This window comes from Canis aureus, chromosome 6, assembly GCF_053574225.1.
Source record: "Canis aureus isolate CA01 chromosome 6, VMU_Caureus_v.1.0, whole genome shotgun sequence".
Lineage (NCBI taxonomy): Eukaryota > Metazoa > Chordata > Mammalia > Carnivora > Canidae > Canis > Canis aureus.
In genome coordinates, this window is record NC_135616.1 from 71,949,474 (window position 1) to 71,964,029 (window position 14,556).

Below are 14,556 nucleotides of genomic sequence, written 5' to 3' on the forward strand. Positions count from 1 at the left end.
GATGAAACAGAGGAATATGTTCCAAACAAACAAGAAGATAAATTTCCATAAACAGATCTTAATGAAATAGAGATAAGGATTTTTACCTAATTGACAGTTTAAAGTAATAGTCATTAAGATGCTCACCAAAGCCAGGAGAGTAATGTATGAACAAAGTGAGAATTTCAACAAAGAGATAGAAAGTACAAAACAGAAATCACAGAACTTAAGAATACAATAACTGGGGGCACCTGGGTGGCTCAGCCAGTTAAGCAGCCACCTTTGGCTCAGGTCATGATCCCTGGGGTCCTGGGATCGAGCCCCATGTTAGGTTTCCCACTCAATAGGGACTCTACTCTCCCTCTGCCTCTGCCCCTCCTCACCACCATGTGCTCTCTCTCTCTTCTCTCTCTCAAATAAATAAATAAAATCGTTAAAAAATATAATAGTGAACTGAAAATTTAATAGAGGAATTCATATACAGACTAGATCAAGTGGAATAAATAATCAGCAAAGTCAAAGACAGGTCAGTGGAATTTATCAGATCAGAGGAGAAAATGAAAAAAGAATGAAAAGAGTAAAGATAAGGAAGTAAGGAGTTAAGGGACTTATGGATATCATCAAGCAGCCAATATACATATTACAGGGGTCTCAGAAGAAAAAGAGACTGAAAGGGGAAAAAAGCTTAGTAAAAAAATAATGGCTCAAAACTTCCCTAACCTGGAGAAACAGACATCTAGATCTAGGAAGCCTAAAAAGTGCCAAGTAAAACATCTAAAGAGACCCACAAAGAGTCAGATTACAATTAAATTGCCAAAAGTTGGAGACAAGGAGAGAATCTTAAAAGCAGCATAAGAAGAATATTTTGTTACATACAAGAGAGTCCCCATAGGACTATCACAAATTTTTCAGCAGGAACTTTACAAGCCAGAAGGGAGTGGCACAATGTATTTAAAATGCTTAAAGAAAAACCTAGCCAATCAAGAATACTCCACCTGGTAGAGCTGTCCCTCAGAATGAAGGAATGATAATCAGTTTTCCAAACAAAACCTAAAGGAGTTCATCACCACTAAGCCAGCCTTATAAGAAATGCTAAAGGGATTTTTTAAGCAAAAACAAAAGGATACTAATAGTAGTAAGTAAACATATAAAAGTCACTGGAAAAGGTAAATATATAAATTCAGAATATTCTAATGTAATGGCAGTGGTAAACAATGTATAAATCTAATATAAAGATTCAAAAAAAGTACTAAAAATAACTATAACTACAAAAATTTGTTAATGGATACACAATGTAAAAGATGTAAATTGTAACACCAAAAACATAAAATAGGGGGATGTAAAAATGTTGAGCTTTTGCATACAATGGAAGTTCTCAGTCTATAAAATAGATTAAAATAAATTGCTAAAATAAATTGTTACAAGATGTTTTATGTAAAAAAAAAAAAAAAAAAAGATGTTTTATGTAAGCATCATGGTAACCACAAAGCAAAAACCTAAAGTAGATACATGAAAGATAAAGGAATCAAAGCATACCACTACAGAAAATTATCATATCTCAAAGAGAGAAACAGAGGAATAAAAAACAACCAGAAACAATTAACAAAATAGAAACAGTAAGTTCATCTTTATCAATAATTACTCTAAATGTTCTATGGAAGTGTGGAATGACTATCTTGTACACCTGAAAATAATATTACACTGGATGTTAACTGAAATTTAAATAAAAACTTTAAAAAATATAAATGGACTAAATTTTCCAATCGAAAGACACTGGTATTTGTATACCAGTGTTCACTCCAATATTATTCAGAATAGGCAAAGGTGGAAACCAAGTGTCTGTCAATGGATGAATGGATAAACAAAATGAAATATACATAGAATGGAATAATATTCAGCCTTTAAAAGGCAAAAAATATGATGGATACTACAACATGGATGAATCATGAAGAACATTATGCTAAGTGAAACAAATCAGAAGGGAAAAAAAATTACATGACTCCACTGACTTATGGTACCTAGAATTGTCAAATTCATAGAGAAAGAAAGTAAAATAATGGTTCCTGGGAGCCAAGGGAAGAAGTATTACCTTAAAGTTATTATTTAATATATATAGTGTTTCTATTTGGGATGATTAAAATATTCTGGAGATTGATGGTGGTAATGGCTGTACAACATTATGAATAAATTTAATGTCTCTGAATTATCTCTGAACATTCAAAAATAGTTAAAACAGTAAATTTTATGTCATGTATAATTTATCACAATGAAAGAATTATTAGACATATACACAGAATAATGAATATATGTAATTTTCATACACAAGTGGACCATAATCAAATTGAATATAAACTAAGCCAGGAAAGGAAGAGAGATATATCTTAAGAAGTTACCATGAAGTCTATGCTCACCGACAATGGAATAAAATAAATCAGCAACAACAAAAATTTGTAAAACTTAACACACCAGTAAAATTTTAAAAATTTCATTGATTTAAACCAAAAATGTTTATTGAAGGAACAATAAAATTAACAAATGCTGGCAAGTATGATCAATTAAGAAAACAAGGCCAAATTAACAAGAGATAATAATAACATATAGGAGATTTAAAACTTGTTAGAGATTACATAGCAATCTATTTGATAATGTACCTGAAAAACAAAGTATCTAGAAAATATAAATTACCCAAAATTCACCTGAAAAGGCATAACCATATAACTGAAACACTGGTTAAAACTCTATGCTCAAAGAAAAATTGCCCAGACGATCTTAATGAGCAAGTTCTACCAGATGGTGAAAGAACACACAATTTCCATGGAAACTGTTTCAGAGGATAAAAAACCATGGTAAACTTCCACTGATTTCATGATGTTAGTATAACCCTGACACTAAAGTCATAAAAAGCCAACACAAGGGAAGAAAACCATAAGTTAATCTTTCTTCTTCTCACATTACCTTAAAAATTCTAAATTAAATCGCTGTAAATTGACTATAGGAGTGATTAAAAGAATTCTCTCAATCAAGTAAGACTCACCCCAGGAATGGGAGGAGGATCTAACATTAAAAATATTAGAAATTCATGTAATTCATGAGGTTAATTAATTACAGAAGAATAATCTTACGATCACTCAATAGATGTCAATAAATCATCACGTAAAATTGCACGCTTATTCATTAAAAAAAACAACTAGTAAAAGATAAGAGTAAGATTCTTTAAGTTGGTAAAGAATATATGTCAAAATCTAGAGTTAGTATTCCCACTAGCCTCAAGAAAAAGATATTTTCACCTCTATTACTCAAAACCATATTGAAAGACCCAGTAAATACAAGACAATTAAATGCAGCAAGGGTTAAATTTGTTGGCAAGGACAAAATTGTCAGTATTTGTAGATGATATGACCATCAATCTAGAAAATTCATAAGAAACAAATGACAAATTACTAGAGCCAACAAAAGATTTAAACAACATAAATGCAAAATGATCAACCCAAAACAAAAATCAGTATCTTTCCTATACAAAAACAATAATCAAAAAAAAGTGTCCAAAACTTCTAAGGAGAAATGATAAATCATTATGTAATAACATAAGGGAAGACTTGAACAAATAACTATTCATGACTGGAAAGACTCAGCATCACAGACATATTAACTCTACCCAAATTAAGCTGCAATTTAATGCAAATCTAACAAATTCCAATATAAATACCATAGGGAGTTTTGAGGAACTTCACCAATTCTAAGACTCATATGGAAGAGTCACTATACAAAAATAGCTAATGTAATTTGGAAAAAGAATCAAAAGGGGCATGGAACTTTCCATATCAGGAATCAAGTCATACTATAGAGCTGTAGTATTTAAAATAGGAAGAATCAAGTTGATTGATAGAACAGAATAGAGCCTAAAAATGAACTCCTGTATATTTGGATATTTACTATATATTAAAGATGATCTTTCAAATCAGTAGGGAAAATATGGACCACTGAATAAAACAGTTTGAAGATATAAAAACCATTCTTAGTTGCAGGCCATACAAAAAAAGGCAGTAGACCAAATTTGGCCCATGGGCCATAGTTTGCCAACTCCTGTTCTATTCTATTCTTGGTATCTGTCCTAAAGAAATACTTACACATATGTACAAGGAAGCATAAATAGGCATCTCCACAGCAGCTGCATTTCCAAAAGAAAAAAATTAGAAGCAACCCAAAATTTCAACAACAGAAGAATGGCCAAATACATTATATATCCATACCACGTCCAATTATGCAGATCTACATACACTAATATAGAAACATCTTCAAAACATACCACGAGGCGGAAAAAAGCACAATTTTTAGAATATTTATATATTTATTATAACACACACACAGTAGTAAAGGTATGCGTGGAAGGCTAATAAGTTAACGCTCATGGAAGAAAAGAGAACAAGGTGTGTTTGTTGGGGTTGGGGAGGGGTGACTGCCTTAAAGGAGTCCAGTCTTCTTGTTTTTTTCAAGAACATATTATCATGAATGACTTCATAAATTAAAAAATAAAAAAAGGAAATCTAGGGATCTTTCCACTTAATGACCTTAGACCCTGGCTATATCCCCTAAGTAAGGAGTCAAGGCATATGGGTGGGAAGATAGAAGCTAGATGACCATCACACCCAGTGTTCATGGCACTGGGAGCCTCCTTATCTAAGTAGTACTGAGGTCCCTTGAGACTATTAAATAAGCCTAAAATGTGAGAGTGGCCTCAGCTACATCCTGGTCAAACACAAAACCAAGAGCTTAGGGCAAGGCCTGTTTCTAAGCAAACCTGATATTTAAAAATTTAAAAGTGACATGGGGCACCTGCCTGGCTCAGTCAGTTAAGCATCTGCCTTCGGCTCAGGTCATGATCCCAGGGTCCTGGGATCCAGCCCCAAGCCAGCCTCCTTGTTCAGCTGGAGGTTGGCTTCTCCCTCTCCTTCTGCCCCTCCTTTCCCCTGCTCGTGCTCTCATGCACTCTCTCTCTTGTTCTCTCTCTCTCACTCTCTCTCAAATAAACAATAAAGAAATAAAATGAAATCTTTAAAACTGACGAACAGGTAAAGCATTCCAAAATGATTTGGCCAACAGCAAAGAAAACTGTTCTTGACATCCAGTTAAACACAGTAGATTAGCTATCTCTGCTCCCTTCAAAACCCCATTAAAAAGCAAGTAAACATTTGAAAAGGTATAAATCCACAGGCAAGGAATGGAATAGAAGTGAAAAGCAAGTGAGTATAAGCAATCCATTTTTGTCAAATAGAAAGCAGATGAAGGAATTAGCAGCACAGAGACACTTGGATAGTAGATATCAAAGAGAGGAGAGTCATTCATTCACCAGATCCCCAGAAGGCCTAGCCATTAGAGGCACCATATACCACAGATGGCAACAGTAAACCATGGAGAAAGAAACCAGGAGGGTCGATTAAAAATCTAGGTAATGAGGGTGGGGGAGGGGGTAACTGGATGATGGACATTTAAGGAGGGCATGTGACATAATGAGCATTGGGTACAAGAAAAAAAATTTTTTTTTAATCTGGGTAATGGGCATTCAGACCCTGGGGTTTCCCCTTTCTCTGTCCCCCATCCCTCCATGATAAATAAAGGTGACAACAGGGTTTTTTTAAATCAATAAACTGCATTAGAGTGATTCTAAACTTGGGGACAGCAGGTACAGTGGCATTTCATAATACCAGAGATGTTTTCATTAACTTTTTGGAGAGAAAAACAGATTACAAAATGGCATTTCTCAAGAGTAAAACAAAAAACTAGAAGGCAAATTAGAGCTGCAAACTTTTTAGGAGGAATTACCTTTCAACCTTAAAATTCAATGCTCAGATAAGCAATCAAATGTAAGGGTAGAATAAAGACAGTTTGGGAAACACAAGGTCTGTACCGCATATCTAAAGGGAAATGATCCAGATGGGACAGGAGGATGGAAGGGTTTCAGGAGAGGTTCTCCAGTTAAAGAAGATATAGACATACTACGAAACACATCTGACTACATGGAAAACACTCTTGAGGAATTTTTCAATTTTACTGGGGAGTTTGGAAAGAAGAGGTGATAGTAAACTATGAATCAAAGAGAAAGAGGCAAGGTGATTCTTAATCTGAGGTGGGGAAACAGTTGACTGAAAAGGAAATTCAATTATAGTATATTTACTGGCTTGGCAGTGAGCTACACTTAACATAGTGGTAATAAGGTAAACATCAAGTGTTGATTTAAGCCAAAAATAGAGATGCTATTATATTAGAACAAGAAGTCGGGAGTGGGTCTCAGATGCGAAAACCTCAGGGAGGAGGCAGTTAATATTTACAATTCATAAGTGAGGAAATAAGAGAATATGCTTTAGAAAGGCAGAGGCAGGTGTCAGAAACAACTAAGAGAATTAGAAGCTGTTGCTGAGGAGAAGGACGTATGTGCACGAGGAATGGAGACCAAAGATTCATTTATCTCAAGGAAGCTTTGCAATAAGATCTGACTTCTGACCCATGAACACATATTTCTTAAAGTTTCTGGGTTTCCATTCTTTCCCACTGAAAAGCAGGGATGATGATAGTACTTACCCACAAAGCTACTATTGAAACCACATGACATAATTGGGTAGTGCTTTTGTGAGCATCCCCACTTCACTTGGACCAATTTTTCCATAGACAGGATAGAAGAGTGAAGCCACAACTGAAACACAAGCTGTCCAAGAACTCAGAGCTGGAATGTCAGTCTAATGTCAAATGGTTTTGCCGTAGCTTACTTGTCTTGAATTGCAACTCTGTTATTCCCGAAGAAACCCATTTTTGCTGGTTAAAAAAAAAAAAAAATCTAATGCCAAATGTACACAAGCAGCAAGAAGAGCAGAAGTGAATGAACAAGTGCATAAGGCTTATCAAAGCAGACGTCTCTTATCTGATAACAAGGAAGCTTAGAATAAATTATGTATAACTCCTTTCTAATTGAACTAACCATGTGTTTCTACACAAACCACACACCCTCATCTGTAAAAATGGAGACAAGGAACACCTGCCCTGCATGGTTGTTGTGATGCTTAAATAAAATAACAAATGTGAAAGATCCTGGTGCAGGATCTGGTACAGTTTCCTCCCTGGCAAAGAGTGGCAGCTACCACAGCCCCATGTGAGTCTAGTCCTTCCATTTCTAACACGAATCAAGCATTTACTGTCAGCTAAGCAAAGCCTCCTGAGGATGGATCCATCCTGTTCCCTTTTCTCTCAAGAACTTTTAATTAGGAAACAACACATATCTGCTGTACGAAAGGCTGAAATTATAAATGAGTAAACCCAAGAAAATAGTATCACAAATCAGTAAAAAGCTAATAACCATCATTAGCATTTTAGTGTGTAACCTTCTATGCACTTCTCTGTGTCTGAACATATCTTCAAATAAAAATAAATTTTTGTTATGTCTATTATTCTTTATTCCTTTCCATCTTTCTTCACAGTGAAATTATTTCAAAATCATTACTTTCCATGGTGGCATAGTCAACTTGATAGATGTCCTGCACTTTTATCATACTCTTTCCTGCCACCCCTTCAGGGGATAGACAGTGGCCATTCCAGCACTTACTCTAGCCTCCTGGGAGTGGACTATAGGGTTGAGACCAGAGGAAAAATCAAAAGCTCCCTTAAACTGTGTGTTTCAATACATCCTGGCAATCACAAGTACATTGATACCAACTCAGCTCATCTCAAATGAGGCCAGCAGCTGCTCCATAGGCTTTTTAAAGCAGTGTTTATTTCTAGGCCTTGGGAGGAATGTGAGATATTTTGAAAGTCCTGAACATCTCTGACTTCTCAGAGCTTTAAAAAATGAACACACACAAACATATATATACACATATATATGTATATATCACATATACATATATATACATATACTACATATATATGCCATGCACAGTTACAGCATATGTACATAATATTCATTGTACACGATACATAAATACACATTGTAAATAAATACATATTGTAAAAATATGTTGCACTAAGTATGCACATATTATTTTGGGGAAAGAGGGGCTAATTTCATCTTTCTATTGATAGATACCAATTCTATTGATAATAGGAACACTGGAAACTCAAGCTCTGCTACCCCCAGTAGTGGGTTTTCTGGGAGGAAAAGAGAGCCAGATTTGGAAAGACACATGCAAAGCTTCAGCACGGACACAGTAAGATTTTGCTGTTTCCTTAGCTCATCTACAGAGAGTTGCTGGGCTCTAGGCTGTGAGTGGAGTAGCCACCACTCATCTGTGCTATAGAAGCAAGAATCGAGGACCCTCGAGGAATAAATCTAATCCCACAAGCCACCTGAAAAAGCCCGTTTCAACCACTGACATTCAAGTGATCGATCTCATCTTTGGCTTCACATCCCTTCCCGAGGTTACAATTCCCAAGGTGGAGACACTGCGCTGTGCACTTGGCAGGAAGAAAGATCAGGAGGGCCGTGACAGCAGAGATGATGAGAGGGCAGCTTTCTCCTTGCTTGAGCCTGACAGGGGCGAGGAAGGCCACAGAAGTCCAAGAGCAGGCCAGACCACGGGGTGGGGGTGAGGGGAAGCTCACCAGGCCATGAATAACTGGAAACTGGCTCTAAGTCAAAGCCTTCTCTCTCCCAGACAGCAGACTCACTAATGGCAAGTTTAAAAGAACCTGTGAAAATGCTGAACTTATTTGACTAAAAGATGGAATTATTTGCCACATTCCACCTCACAGACCAGAGGGGTTAAGGCTTAGGTTCAGATTCCCACAGAGAAGAAAATGTGTAAGCAGTGAATTGCACAGTGTGCTTCCTGCATCGTTAATGATCCTTCGGAGTGGGAGACAGTGGAGGGGGCACCAACAGGTCATCATCCACCAAGGAACACACTGTTCACAACAACATGCATTGCTTTTTCCAGACGGAGAGACTCGGGTGAGTGCTAACAAGCTGACACAACAGGCTAATTTGATGTGTGGGATTAATACGTTAATTTAATGCTCTCCTGTTTGGTTAAATGGTTTGCATTTCTATATTTCTAAGTTTGGCATTCAAATCCCTTTTATGGGAAACCATTTGGTTCTCTAGCTTCCTTTCCTCCATTCTCCTGAATGATAACCCCTCGCTATCATGTCTGCCTCCTCACCTCCATGGCAACCCTATTCCTGACTTCAGGCTGTACGTGTTCTATTCTCCCAACCTGGAATGACTGTCTTCTCTCTACTGACCTATCCAAGCCCCACTCTTCATTCTTCAGAGTCCTACTCAAGCCCAGCTCTTTAAATAAACCATTCCTAAAAGCTTAGCTCACACTCACCACCAAGCCTCATGAACATCGGCTGCCTCCGTCACTCATTCTGATCTCTCTGTACATAATGCCTTACACTGGTCCTCAATTGATATGCACATGTCTTGCATCTCCAGCTGGGCCATGGTCTCCTATGGAACTGGGAAGATGCCTCACGGCTCCTTCCTCCTACTGTTAGCACCCCGGCCTGGAGACATAACCATTCTTTAACCTCACCTTACCTTATCCATGGCATTACCACCATTGACCACTCCCTCCTTGAAATACCCTCTTTTTCTTGGTTTCTGTGAAATCACTGTCTAGATTTTCCTCCTCCTTTTGGCCCCTTCTCTTCCACCCAACTTTTAAATGTTGGTGTTCCTCAGAGTCAGTCCTGGGCCGCCACCTTTTCTTCTCTTTCTACACTCTCTCTGGAAAGTCTCAAACACATCCAGGGCTCCAAAATACCTACATGCTCCCACATATCTATCTCTACCCTGGACCTTTCTTCTAAGCAATGCCTAGGAAGGTTAGGCCAATCAGTATTCATGAAGTTTATGAAGAAAATGACTGTTTTTTTTTTAAATACAGATCACTTAACTATTCATAGAGAAAAAGCTCTCATTCCATGCTTTTATTGCCTCTTTATTCCAAAGCAGACACCACAAAGATGATTATCCTGAGAAGCTACACAAAGTACCTTGTTCTTGGAGGGAACTGACTAATAATAGCCTCTATCATTATACAATGATAGACTAGTACACTACAGGCACTGAAGCAATGAGAAAGAGAGAGAGAGAGAAGAAGGTAAGAAAGGGAGGGAGGGAAGGGAAGGGAAAAGGAATTAGGTGGGAGGAAGGGAAAAGGAATTAGGAGGGAAGGGAAGGGAAAAGGAATCAGGAGGGAATTAGGAGGGAGGGACCATGTCTTTCACTCAGAGTTCCCCAGGGCTCTGCAATGTGTCTCCCACATAGGGTACTGAAAATGTTTTTTCCCTAAGTGAGCAAATTAAGAAATGAAGAACCAGACTGATTCTGCCTAAATAGCCAATTCTAGGAAGGCTTCCAGTCTTGAGAAAATGGCTTATCTAAAATAAGTACTTGATCTCCATTTGTTGAATCAAGCCAAGCAGTAGAGAAATAGATCATGAGTCATTGTCAAACAGAACTACTCTTCTTAGACTAGTTTGCTTTGTAATCCTTCAGTGAGTTAGCTGGGGCTGGAGTCACTGACCTCAAGTGAAAGCTTTTCTTATCAGGCCAACTGACATGCATATCCTACTAATTGGTGGGTTAGGATTCCAGAGAACTAAGTAAGCATTGGTTGGATCATGTCGATAACTCTTAACAATTGACTGATCAATTTTAAATTGACTGATCTCTCAAACTCATGGGATTTTTGTACCTATGTCTTCAAAGTCAAACTGACCAATATAGCAGATAAACTGAATGGATGTCGCCACAGAGCCATGGTCTTTGCACTCTTTCTGACACACCAAGAGCCTCAGATCCCTCCCAGAACCATTGGACTGACCCTCTCTGATTGTCACTGGAGGCACCTTTCCTCAATAAGTCTATAAATAGAAATTTTACTGCTTCAGAAATGATATAAATCAGCTCAACAGGATACTTTCAGGGGCAAAGAGAGGAGACAAGGGCTGGGGGAGGAGGACATATTGAAATTATTCAATGAAAAGAACATCAGAGGTTGGGGTGGGTGAACTGCTTGAGATGTCGATTCTCCTTTTGTAGCAATAACTGACAAGCAGCCTGAAGGTATCTTCCTTCAAAGGAGAGAACACACAGAGAATTGGCAAGAAGTAATGTCATTCTACCGATGCTTCAAAATGTTTCCATTTATTAAAAGATTTCAATGCTGAACACAAATTCTAGCCCCCCGAGAGAGTGCTCATAGAAAAAGCGTGTTGCTTCAGAAGTCACTCCTCTTTCCTCTTTGCCCACCTGGCTTGGGAACTTCATGAAAGTACCTTTTGTCAGCTTCCTACAGCTCTGCCCTAGTGAGCCACAAGGAATAATCCCCGCCCCTTCCGATAAAGCAGCAGGGTACCAGACAGGCTAATTCCTCCCCATCCCATTCTTTCCTATGTATGTTTTGTTCACTGAGCATTTTGCCATCACTAGATCAATTACTATCTATGTTGCTGTGGAAAAAAAAATTGATCTCCCTGTGTAATGCTCAACAAGCCTCAGCCTTAGGAAGTTCTTCCAATAGTCAATCTATAGTCCTCATGCAGCTATATGAGCCGACTTCCTCTTATACTGCCCTCAGTGAAGTCAGAAAATCTTCATTCATTCATTTAACAAGTATTTACTGCCTGCTGACTCTGTGCCAGGTATTGTGATACATGCCAAGGAAACATCTCTGACTTCATGAGGCTTACAGCTCAGTGAAAGAGATAAGGATTAAGCAAGTTATTGCATAAAACTATTTCACTGCAACTATGGTAAGTACAACAGAAGAGATCACCTACAAGGTGCCCAAGATGAGTTATTAATCAGGACCTGACTGACTTGGGGGCGGGGGGTGGGCAGCAGGGTCAACATGAGACACACAAACAAGGTGTCACTCAAACTGCCATCTGAAGGATGAACAGAGGTGGAGGGAGAAGAGAGAGAGCATCCTAGGAGATGGGCAAGCCTGTGTGTGTGTGTGGGGGGAGCAGAGGCTAGAGGGGCCAAGCGTGCGAATGAAGAGAAGGAAAAACAGAGTGGGAAGTGTGTGTGGGGGGGGACGGGTGGGAGCAGAGAGGATAGGGAGACGTTTCAAGACCAGGCAGAGAGCCTCATGGGTCCTCTTAAATATTATGGGCTTGGTCCTAAAATAATGGGATACCACTGAGGATTTTAAGAAGGATAACAATATGGTTAGGTTTTTATTGAGAAACATCACTCAGCCCTATGAGGATAATGAATCGAAGAAGGCAAACATGGAGGCAGGGAGACTAGTTAGAAACTATTTGGTAGACCAGGCAAGAAATAAGAAGAGTTAGATTAGGGTGAGTTAGCAGAAATGGAAACAATTTTTAAAAATTAAGAACTACCTAGGAAATAAAATATAGATCATACAGGTAGAACTGAGGAGGAGAGAGTACAAAGGGAAACTTGATGGTTTTGGCCTTGAGTAGATAGAGGATGACTTTTCTAGAAATAGAGAATGCTAAAGGAAATCAGGAGCTAGGTGGAATTATTCAGGGAGGGGTACATGAGTTCAGTTTGAGATATCCGTGACATACACGAGAGGAACAGTTCAGTAGCCATTGGATATACAAGGTACCGCATTATTAATGAACATCACTTAAAATTATAGTCACACTCTACATTCTTTTAATTTTTTTCTAGATGGAGGTATGTTCTAGAATTGCAGTGCTCAAAATGGAAGCCCCTGGCCACATGGCAACTGCTTAGATTCAAATTAATTAAAACTACATAAATTTAAAAAGTTTCTTGGTAACACTAGCCACATTTCAAGGGCTCAATGTGGTTTGTGACTCCTGTATTGGTCATTTCCTTTCCTGCAGAAGGTTTGATTGGACAGCCCTGCCTAGAACATCAGAAGGCCTCCTACAACACTTGGCTCTGATTAATCTTCTGATGAATGTTCAACTGCCATTCTATCAACACTGAGACATCCTAGTGTACTTTGTGCTTGAGACAAAGCTTTGAGGATGAAGATGAAAAAGATACAGGAAAAGATATGACCATCCTCAGGTATCTTCCAATCTATCTTTAAAAAAAAAAAAACAAAAAACAAAACAAAACAAAAAAACAGATGAAGGATGAAAGCCATGGAGAGAGTGTATGAGCAGCCAGTGGGTAAACTCATATTGTAAGGATACTATCAGATCAATTGTGGAAATTAACGTCAGAGGAATTTAGGTACTAAGGAGGCATTAATTCTTCATTTGGATTTTGACAAAAGAATGGGGACTGGATTCATGAAAAGAAGGAGAATAACCAAGGTGGGGAAACAGTTTATTCAAAAGGTCCCACAAATCTGGAATGCCAGTCCTATTTTTCTGAAAGAAACCAGGATCTATGCTGAACTGTGTAAGAAACAGAGTAATTGGGTGGGGTGGGGTAGGGGGTAGTCTCTGGGTGGACAAGTGGAAGAACAACTAAAGAATCAACCCAACTGCGCACTGACTTAACACTGTGGCTAACTCAGACACTGAGCTAACCATTGGGGATAGAAATAGCAATGGAATCCTGATCTCATACTTAAGGAGCTCTTCATCTACACAGCCATAACCAACGCCCAAGCTGTCAGGATGGAAGGTGATATAACAGGTTTTACAAAATATGTTCTTGCGCAGTAAATATGCCTACTATATACCACATTCATAATATACACAAGGCATACATCTTACCAAAAACTGCATACTCAAAAATTACCACACACTTAGGTGTCTGACTTGTGGACGGGAGCTCAAATGAGGTAAACATGTGAGGGGCCTAGAATGAGCTGTGAAAAAGCAGAGTAGACATTCAAGCGCTTCATCCTGTAAGTGTCTTCATTTTTAACCAAAATTAACAAGCCATAGGCTACACAGCACGGTTTGGGTTACTCCTTTAACTTTGGACTTTTAAAATTCATCAATAACATAAGCCATGGCTCACAATCTACAGAGCAGTGTGTAGCATTAAGTTCAAGGTTAATTTTAGACCCTTTGTGAAGGAGCAGGGAGATGTGTTACAGGGCCTTAGCCTACGCTGGAAAGAATTCTCTGGCTTTCACAGATCATAATTGGGTTTCAGTGTGAAAGACTTTCAGATTTGAAGACAGAGATTGAAACCTTGATGCTACCACCTTTTATGGTTTTTCTTTGGGTTCCAACACCATGACTTTCATTGAAATTCCATTCTCTATTAGGATTCACTGACATTTCTTTCCTGCTGATTGCTGGGTACTACTACTGAATAAAATATTTATCTTTAAACATACATGAGCATATTTAAATTCCTTTAGATGTGTTATTTTTCTATGTGCTTTGTGTCAGTTTTTATTGAAATAACTGTCCACTTTTGCTATAACTGTATAAGAAAAAACCCAAACGTATTCTATTTGGTGGTGTTGGGTTTCTGAAATATATTTGCGTTAGTTCCATATACTGGGGGAGTTTAGGCACATTAATCACTGCTCAGTAGATTTCTTGTGTTTTATTGCCTGCCGTGAACACTGATGACAGCATATTTCTTTTTAGCCACTTTTTTCGGGGTTATCAGAATACTGCTGCATATTCAGAACTGATGATTTCCTACAAGATTCTAAT

General features: G+C 38.2%; 1 protein-coding gene across 6 annotated transcripts in view; it reads right to left on the minus strand.

Moving 5' to 3' along the window:
* Window positions 1-14,556, minus strand: part of HHAT (hedgehog acyltransferase) — a 347,101-nt gene that overhangs the window by 91,532 nt on the left and 241,013 nt on the right. The window lies entirely within an intron of this gene.